Source organism: Sinocyclocheilus anshuiensis, unplaced genomic scaffold (genome assembly GCF_001515605.1).
Source record: "Sinocyclocheilus anshuiensis isolate Anshui unplaced genomic scaffold, SAMN03320099.WGS_v1.1 scaffold1759, whole genome shotgun sequence".
NCBI classification, from domain to species: Eukaryota; Metazoa; Chordata; class Actinopteri; order Cypriniformes; family Cyprinidae; genus Sinocyclocheilus; species Sinocyclocheilus anshuiensis.
In genome coordinates this window covers 109,459-118,953 of record NW_015548294.1, presented here as the reverse complement: position 1 = coordinate 118,953, position 9,495 = coordinate 109,459, and the positions used below count along the sequence as shown (strand labels likewise).

The 9,495-nt window shown below is 41.6% G+C and overlaps 1 protein-coding gene and 1 long non-coding RNA gene across 2 annotated transcripts in view; one reads left to right on the top strand and one right to left on the bottom strand.

Moving 5' to 3' along the window:
* LOC107655940 (male-specific lethal 3 homolog) overlaps positions 1-9,495 on the bottom strand; it is a gene marked incomplete at its 5' end in the record, with an annotated part of 152,236 nt that overhangs the window by 42,889 nt on the left and 99,852 nt on the right. The window lies entirely within an intron of this gene.
* LOC107655942 (uncharacterized) lies at positions 4,184-9,487 on the top strand. Its single transcript, XR_001630502.1, has 3 exons — positions 4,184-4,364; positions 8,350-8,390; positions 9,002-9,487. It is a non-coding gene; the product is annotated as an uncharacterized LOC107655942 (long non-coding RNA).

Genomic DNA, 9,495 nt, shown 5'->3' with positions numbered 1-9,495 from the left:
GGCATATTTATTTCTATAAATAAATTTAGATTAATCTTTAGGGCTACTAAAGTTTTTCAGTCAAGAGAAGTGAGTGATTTTCTGTCTTTCGTATGTTGCTTGATTAACACCAATGACTAGGACAATAGCAACAAAATTAGGCTGCTATCCCTTTAAAACCGAATGCACAGCTGCAATAGATGCAATGTACTGATACACCTTCTCCCTGCTGTTAGGAACACATTTAATTTTAGGAACTCCGTTTGGGGGAACTAAATTAGCTCCAACTTAAAGTAGGGTCTGAAACAGTTCTATAGGAACTACCAGTGACGTTAAGTGTAAATTGTGTGTTTACATTCCATCTCCGTTATCACGAAACCCACGACACACAACAAAAACAGCTCCAATCACAGCGTTCTCCATTCATCGGTTGTTGACATTTGTAAATAAAGACATCACTGTCGACTGGAGTTCCTGCTGCTGGTGCGAAAGCAACAAGAAAAACTATGCGATGTGTGAAAGCTCATGTTAGGATTATTGCCATAATTCTCAGCATACATACAGAGAAGCTGATTAAGACAGAAGTTGTGTTTACTTTCCCCTTGTACATGTAAGCAACTTTATATACCCCTAAGGGATTTATAACCTTATTCCCCCTGACACTGATAAATATCAAATATTACATCTGAGGAAAACATTTATTGCTCTTGGTTGCCTGGTTTGTTTAACTTGATATCATAGCTTGTGCGACGCTGTGCTGTAATAATGGGGTTGCCCTCACCCCTTCAGTTTTTTTCCACATTTTGTGTTGCTGCCTTTTGTTGAACTTTGATTTTTCATGTCAATCTACACTCCATATACCATAAGGATAAGGCAAAAACTGATTTGTGACAACTTTGCAAATGTATTAAAAAGGACAAGCTGAAATAAATACATTGCCCTATTCATACCCCTAACTTACTACTTAGTTGAAGCACCTGTACAGCCTCAAGTCTTTTTTGAGTACGAGGCAACAAGCTTTGCACATCTGCATTTGGCAATTTTCTGTCATTTTTTCCCTCACCTCTTACATCTTAACCTGTGTCAGGTTGGATGGGGAGGAGAGACATTTCAGTTTTCTCAAGAAAACTTTGATTGGGTTCAAGTGACTTGATTGGGTTCAAGGCTGGACTATTCGAGGACATTCACAGAGTTGTCAATAAGCCACCCTTGCATTGTCATAGCTACAGTATGTGCTTAGGGCCACTGCCCTCCTGAAGAATCTTCAGTACAAGTAGAATCTTCTGCTCAATCCGAGGTTCTGAATGCTCTGGGCTAGGTTTTCATTAAGGCTATCTCTATATTTTGCTGCATTGAGCTTTTCTTATACTCTGACCGAGTCCTTCTACTGAGTCTCTGCGCTGAAATACACCCCCCACAGAAAGAGGCTGCTACCATCACACTCTACTTTCAGGATGGTACTGTTCTGATGATGAGCAGTACCTGGTTTCCTCCATTCATGATGCTTGGAACTGAGTTGCACTTGTTTCTCACAGTCTGAGAGTCATTTACAATATAAGAACAATATCTTTACTACCACCTTTTTATCAATTTAACACATCCTTGAATTACAACCATTTTTATACACAGCTGCACAATGAGTTACGGTACTCTTTGTTTAGCCATTTGTCAATATGAAGTGTTATGGAAATTTTTTAATTTGCATTGATTGCATTGATCTCACTTTAATACATTTATCTTACATACATCTTTTGAATGTAATCTTTAATCAGTACTCAATAAGTATTCAATGGTAACCTATAGAGTGAATGAGGTCTTTTCAGAGAAGTTGTGTACCAGGAATGAGCAGTTCTGAAAGTAACCAGACACCTACATTAACAGGCACTACCATGTACTATGGGGTGATGTGCACTGAGTAACATGATTGGCTTAAGAATTCTTATCTGTCTTCAATGTATCTTTTTGAAGGATATAAATCTGGGCTGTGAGCCTGCCTGTTATCTCTTTGCTCACAGACTCAAGCTGTGTGTAAACCAGATCATTCTCTGCAGAGAATTAATGCAAGACAAAGACAAAACTCTGTTTGGATTTTCATTTTCAGTCTTCACAAATATTTTATTAAGTCAGATTTTCCATGAAAAACATTGGCGACGAGGATGGGATACCACAGCTGATCGTTCGGGATCTGAGGACATTAGTTGGCTGATCACCCTAAACCCACAAAGGGTTTAGCCCTAAACCCCGAAAGGCTTCAGGGAAGGGGGGGGCTGACGTCTGAGGGCTTGTGGACATTCACTGCTGGTTTCTCAACGGATCAGAAAACGCATGTAGCAAAAGTTGAGACTGATTTTGAAAATCCAATTGTCTTGAAACCTAAAATAATTCATTTATGATTCAGAGTGTAGCCAATCTGAATCATAAAAGCAAGATCTGATATTCCCAGACTTTATGACACAAGTCCAAGCCACCCACTGGATTCATGAGTAAGTGAAAAAACAGGTCTGCAAGTAAGCAGGACCGTCTTGCGAGGAAGCAAGGGAGGGGGGTGACAAGACTTTGTGCGAGTAAGTGCAAAGCCACATGGTGGTGACGATCACGTGTGAAGGGAAAGAGGACGCGTTCCAGGTAAAAGTCTTGGATTGTAAAAATGGGGTCTGGAAATGTCAAATCTAAGATCGATCTAGATGATTTGTACAGTCCAATTTACAATGATATGAAAAAGAAATATGGGAAAATAATTATGGAAGTCATACCCGAATGGGTTGAGAATCATGGTTTTCCAAAAAAGGGGTACGTTTAGCATAACGGCTCTGAACAGAGTAAAAGAGAGTTTGGAAAAATATGAAAATAGATTAAGAGAGAAGAAAAATCTGAAAAACAAACAAAAAGACGTTTCAGAAACAAAGGAAAATTTGGTTTGAAAAAGCAGAACGCAGAGAGAAAAGGCAGACATCAAAAGAGCTGCCATTTAGGAATTAACAGAAAAATTATAGTTCTGTAGCTTGTGAGGATAAAAGAACAGATCATATTGCTCAGAATTCTTCTCTTTATCCCCTTAGACAATTGCAGTGTGCCAAAGTGGACTTTGATATAGACTCCTGGCCTCACCCCTATCGACAAATGCCACAGCAGCATCAGATACAGCTACCACCGCCGCTGCCTCCATCCTACAGCGCAACTGTATCTGCACCGCAGTCCTTGCCGCCCGACGAAAGACAAGCACAGATCTTTGAACTGCCGAAGGGAGAGCAAGCGCCTGCCCCGACAAAAACTTCGACAGCATCATCATCATCCAGACCGTCCGCCACCAGCGACGGCGTCAAAACAATAAAATACTCCATGGCTGGCATCAGCACCAGATCCAAATCTCACGAAAGAGTGACACTGCAACCAGACAGCCTGGAAGAGGACGAACTGGAGGGAATAGGAGAGCACGTAAGAGCTTTCCCATGATTCAAGTGGCCGGACGGAACTGTAATTTTGAGCATAATTTGCTTATGCTCAAACTTGGGGGCAACAGACTGGCACAAAATAAGACCGCATTTCCCCACGGGCAACGCCCAAAGGAAGAACGCTGACTGGAATCACATCAACAACGAAGCATATCGTCAAGCAGTGACAACACTGTGTCAACGGACCAAGACTGACTTTCCAGTCAGAGTGAACACCACCAAAATCAACTATTGCACGCAGCAGAGAAACGAGTCTGTCAACGACTATTATGTGCGGCTGTATGAAACTTTTAACAAGTACAGCGGGATACCGGTACCAGTCGAAAGAGGAGAAGTTCCACAGATGTGGGAATCTCATTTGCGATGCAGCCTCATAAGTGGACTGAAACCTGAAATAGCTGCAATCATCAAGCAAACTTGCATTGGATGGGAGGACGAGGAACTGGAAAAAATAAGACAGCATGCCCTCCATGCTGAAAGACTGCTGGAAGAAAGAGGGGGAAAGAAAAAGGAGAAAGAGCTCCAGCTGACAGCTCTGACGATGTACAAAGGCCCACCGAGACAAGGTATGAATTACAGAGGCCGAGGGCATGGAAGAGGCAGAGGACAAAGACAGTCTCAGATCAATCCAGATGTTTGCTTTTACTGTGGGGAGAGGGGGCATTGGAAAATTAACTGTCCACATTTGATCAATCGAACGGTGGCTGGACCAGAGAAAGCTAAGGCGGACTGACAACAGAGACTTTCGCGGCAGAAACTGGAGAAGGAGGGGGAGCCAGGAGCAAAGTCCATGACGGCCACGCAGCACAAACAGATAAGAATGAAACGCACACACACACTAACCACGCTAACTGCAATGAAGAAAATCTGCTTGTTTTAATACATGATCACATTGCAAGATTAGAAAATGACAAATCTTCTCTTGACAAAAAGGTAGGCACATATATTCATTTGAATGATTTAGCACATAAGCAAATGCCACACATCAGATTGTGGGTAAAAGGAATTGAAAGGACTTTCCTGGCTGATAGGGGGGGTTAACAATTTTGTAATTAGAATGGATGAAATAGATCCAATTCCAAATTAAGTGGAAATTTTGTTTGGCGAACTTCTGCATCTGGTCATACTGTCAGAGAAAATTTCACTGTACAATTGAGATTTGAGGATGAGAATGGCACGAGCTTTAAGCATTGTTTCCTACTGTCAGAAAACTGCCCTCAAAATTTGTTAGGAAGAGATTTAATGTGCAAACTGGGTATTTCTCTGTTATCTAGCCCAGATGGAATTCAAGTGGGTCCAATGCCAAATTCAAACTTTAGCCACAATCCAACAATCGCAGTTGAACATTTACCAGTGGAAACTGACAGATGATGAATTATGTGAAAAACTTGTCAATGCTGCAATAGACAGAGTTTCACCTAATTCTGAAATTATGCCATTCTCTGATTTACATTGCTCAGCACATGTATCATTTGGAAGAGATGAAATGTTTGAACAGAAATGGTTTCAATGTACAGACACAATAGACTTGAAACGGTTAATCTGGACAGAAAACAGGTGTGCTGTTACTGTTGATTTGAGAAATGAACAGCAAAAGTTTTTGATGTTGTTGGTTCTTTCCCACATGTCTCATTGTCCAAAAAGAACAATGACCATTGGGAAGACATTGGGTTTATTTGTAAAAACGTGTATTTTTCATGTATCCCTGCCGGTACGAGACTCGAACCCACAACCTTTGGGTTATGAGTCCGACTCTCAAACCATTAGGCCATGACTTCCCCCGGTTTTTTAACCCTGGTTCATAGAGGAATGGTCATAAATGTTGAGGGTGGGTGAGAATCAGAAAAGAAACCCTGTACCACAGTGTGGTATCACCCTATTGCACAATGTACTCAGGAGGAGGGGGGAGTCGGGAGCAAAGTCCACCAAGGCCACGCAGCACAAACAGGTAAGAACAACACAGACACACACACACATTGTCTAACCCAGCTAACAGCAATGAAGTAAATATGCTTGCTCATATTCCTGCTCATAGCAATGAAGTAAATATGCTTGCTTTAATACATGATCACATTGCAAGATTAGAAAATGACAAATCTTCTCTCGACAAGAACATAGGCACATATAGTCATCTGAATGATTTAGTTTATAAACAAATGCCACAGATTAGATTATGGGTAAAAGGAGGTGAAAGGGCTGGCAACTCAGTAATTAGAATGGATGAAATAGATCCAATTCCAAATTAAGTGGAAATTTTGTTTGGCGAACTTCTGCATCTGGTCATACTGTCAGAGAAAATTTCACTGTACCATTGAGATGTGAGGATGAGAATGGCATGAACTTAAGCATTGTTTTCAACTGTCAGGAAACTGCCCTCAAAATTTGTTAGGAAGAGATTTAATGTGCAAACTGGGTATTTCTTTGTTATCAAGCCCAGACGGAATTCAAGTGGTCCAGTGTCAAATTCAAACTTTAACCACAATTCAGCAATCGCAGTTGTATATTTACCAGTGGAAACTGAAAGATGACGAATTATGTGAAAAGCTTGTCAATGCTGCAAAAGACAGAGTTTCACCTAATTCTGAAATTATGCTATTCTCTGATTTACATTGCTCAGACACAAATGGTTAATCTGGACAGAAAACAGATGTACTGTTGCTGTTGATTTGAGAAATGAACAGCAAATGTTTTTTGATGTTGTTGATTCCTTCCCACATGTTCCATTGTCCAAAAAGAACAATGACCATTGGGACGACATTGGTTTATTTGTAAAAATGTGTATTTTTCATGTGAATTGGGTGGAGACAGCAGAGGAAAATGTTGAATACAATCCAACTCCGCATACCGAATGTGTTTGCACAAGCCTGCTGTTAGAGCTTTACGCACAGTCTGTGTGATTGATGACAACAACACACTCCTTTCTCTCAGCAGAGGAAGTAGAGACTCATCCAGCGCTCAAAGAGGTCCCTAAAACACTTTGGGCCTCATCCAAATTTGACGTGGGGCTGGTTAAAAATTGTGAACCAGTTCAAATCACTCCAGAATCTGATTATAGACCATGCAAACCGCAGTATTCCCTGAAAAAAAGAGGCTATTGAGGGGATAAAGCCAGTTTTTGAATCATTAAGAGCAGCTGGGGTAATTGTGCCCTGTGAGAATTCTCCTGTGAGTACACCTATTTTCCCTGTCAAAAAGATAAGGAACGCAGGCCAAACAACTGAGTGCCGTTTTGTGCAAGATCTGCAGGCTGTGAATGAAGCAGTTCAAGCACAAGCTCCGAATGTTCCAAATCCATATACAATCTTTTCACAAGTGCCAAGCGATGTTGAGTGGTTTTCAGTTGTTGATTTATCTAATGCTTTCTTCTCTGTGCCAGTTCACAAAGACAGCCAATTTTGGTTTGCTTTCAATTTTGATGGTAAGGCCTACACTTTCACCAGGCTCTGCCAAGGCTACTGCGAATCTCCAACGATTTTAAATGAAGCACTGAGAAGAAGCTTAGAGCCATTGCAGCTGACACCAGGTACAGCATTGTTTCAGTACGTGGATGATATTTTTTATCGCTGTGAGAGATAAGGAGACATGGGAGCGAGATACTGTAAAACTTCTAAAACATTTGGCTGCTGAGGGTCACAAAGCCAGTTTGTCAAAACTGCAGTTTGTAAAAAGGGAGGTGACATTTTTAGTTCAAGTCATCACAAAAATGGTAAATCTCTATCTGAAAAACGAAAAGAGGCAATTCAAAAGATTCCAAAGCCAGTCACGAAAAAGCAACTAATGTCATTTTTGGGCATGTGTTCGTACTGTCGAACGTTCATTCCAAATTATGCTATCGAAGAATCGCCCCTGAGCGCTTTGGCTCATGGGAAGGGCTTGAAACCACATGACAAACTGACCTGGACCCCAGAAGCAGAGAAAGCATTTGAGAATTTGAAAATACTGTTACAAACATCACCAACCCTGGGACTTCCAGACCCAGAGAGAAATTTTGTACAAACTGTTGATGAGAAAAATGGGTTCATGACTTCTGCTCTGTTACAGGATCATGGGGGAAAACTGAGACCTGTGGCCTATTTTTCGAGTAAGCTCGATCTGGTAGCGGCAGGCTTGCCAAAATGCCTGAGAGCTGTAGCATCTGCAGAAAAAGCTATTTTAGCTTCAAGGGAAATTATGGGGTACTCTGATGTGACTTTGCTCGTGCCACACGCGGTCTCTATGATCCTGTTAGAACAGAAAACATCCCATTTGTCAACCGCCATATGGCTCAGGTACAATGCAATTTTGTTGGAAATGCCAAACATCATGATAAAAAGATGCACAGTGTTAAATCCTGCTACACTGCTCCCAACGGAGCAGGATGGGGAAGAACACGACTGTGTTGCCACATTGGAACTGATCCGTAAACCAAGACCAGATTTAAAAGAAACCCCCTTAGAAAATGCTGACTTAATTCTATTCGTTGATGGTTCAGCATCTAAAGACCCAAAACTGGCAAAAATAGAGCAGTACATATGCAACAATAACATCCGGAGCGCTCCCCGCGCAAACAGCCGAATTAGCAGCATTGACAGAGGCATGCAAAATTGCTGAAAGACAAACAGTTACTATTTACACAGATTCTCGTTATGTTTTTGGGGTTTGTCTTGATTTTGGGGCATTGTGGAAACACAGGAAATTTCTAAAGTCTGATGGTAAGCCTGTTCTAAACCATGATAAAATAGCAGCATTGTTAGAAGCAATTTTGCTACCAAAGTCAATTGCTATCTGCAAATGCGTTGCACATTCCAAGAGTGATGATTTTGTGTCTTTAGGTAAGAAGCAAGCTGATACAGCTGCGAAGGACACAACTATGAGAACAGAATCTTCTCTAACATGTGTAACAATGACTCAGTCACACTCTCTTCTGATTCTCTTACAGCTATGCAAGCTTTTGCGACAGCAGAAGAGAAGAAACAATGGGTGAAGGCCGAGTGCAAACTGAAGGCAAACCATGTCTGCCAAAACACTTTTTCCCACACTATGCAAAACTTGCACATGGACTAGATCATGTGAGTAAAGGGGGAATGTTTAATTTGTTGAATCAATATTGGTTCACAAAGGGCTTTACTTCTTTTGCGGACAAATATTGCCAATCATGCATGATCTGCGCCACAAGCAATGTGGGCAGAGGGCAACTGATGCCTCAAACGGTACACCCAATTCCAAATCAGCCATTTGATCACATAATGTTCAATTTCATTGAATTGACACCATGTGAAAGAAAAAAAGTTTTGATTGGTTATGATTGACCTGTTCTCAAAATGGGTTGAAGCTTTTCCTACATCCAAGCAGAATGCTAGTGCCGTTGCGAAAGCACTTTTGTCTGAAATTATTTCTCGATGGGGAATACCTAGAAAAACCTTTCGCAAATGAAGCCATCACTCAGGTGTGACATTAAAGAACAAATTAATGAAGTGTTGTGAGCAGACAGGTTTGTCTTGGGTAAAAGCACTCCCCATTGTGTTGATGTACATGAGAATGAGAAAAAGAACAAAGTCTAATTTGAGTCCGTTTGAAATTCTGTTTGGCAGGCCAACTTCCATTGGAGTACCACGACCACTGCCCTCTACAGCCTTGTGTGAATATGACATGCTAAACTATTGTCGAAATTTGTGTATTGTTGTCTCTCAGATATCTTAGCAGGTCAAGGACACTCTGCCCAAGCTAGCTGAAGGAGTCTTGCATGACATCAGGCCTGGTGATTTCGTGGTAATGAAGGACTTGAGGAGGAAACACTGGAAATCTAAGAGGTGGAACGGCCCGTTCCAGGTCCTGCTGATAACACACTGCGGTGAAAGTGGCAGAGAGAGCTACGTGGGTACACGCAAATCACTGCAGGAAGGTTCCAGTGCCACCACGGGGTGCCACAGATCAGTAAAGTGATTGACCGCTGCCCCGTGCCAAGGGGGACGTCTGACTGACTAATCTGGGGTCAGTGCAGGTCAATGAATGACAACAAGGAAACAAGTTCTACCCATCACCGTAGAGCAGCGGTTCTCAATTCCAGTCCTCGCGTACCCCCGCT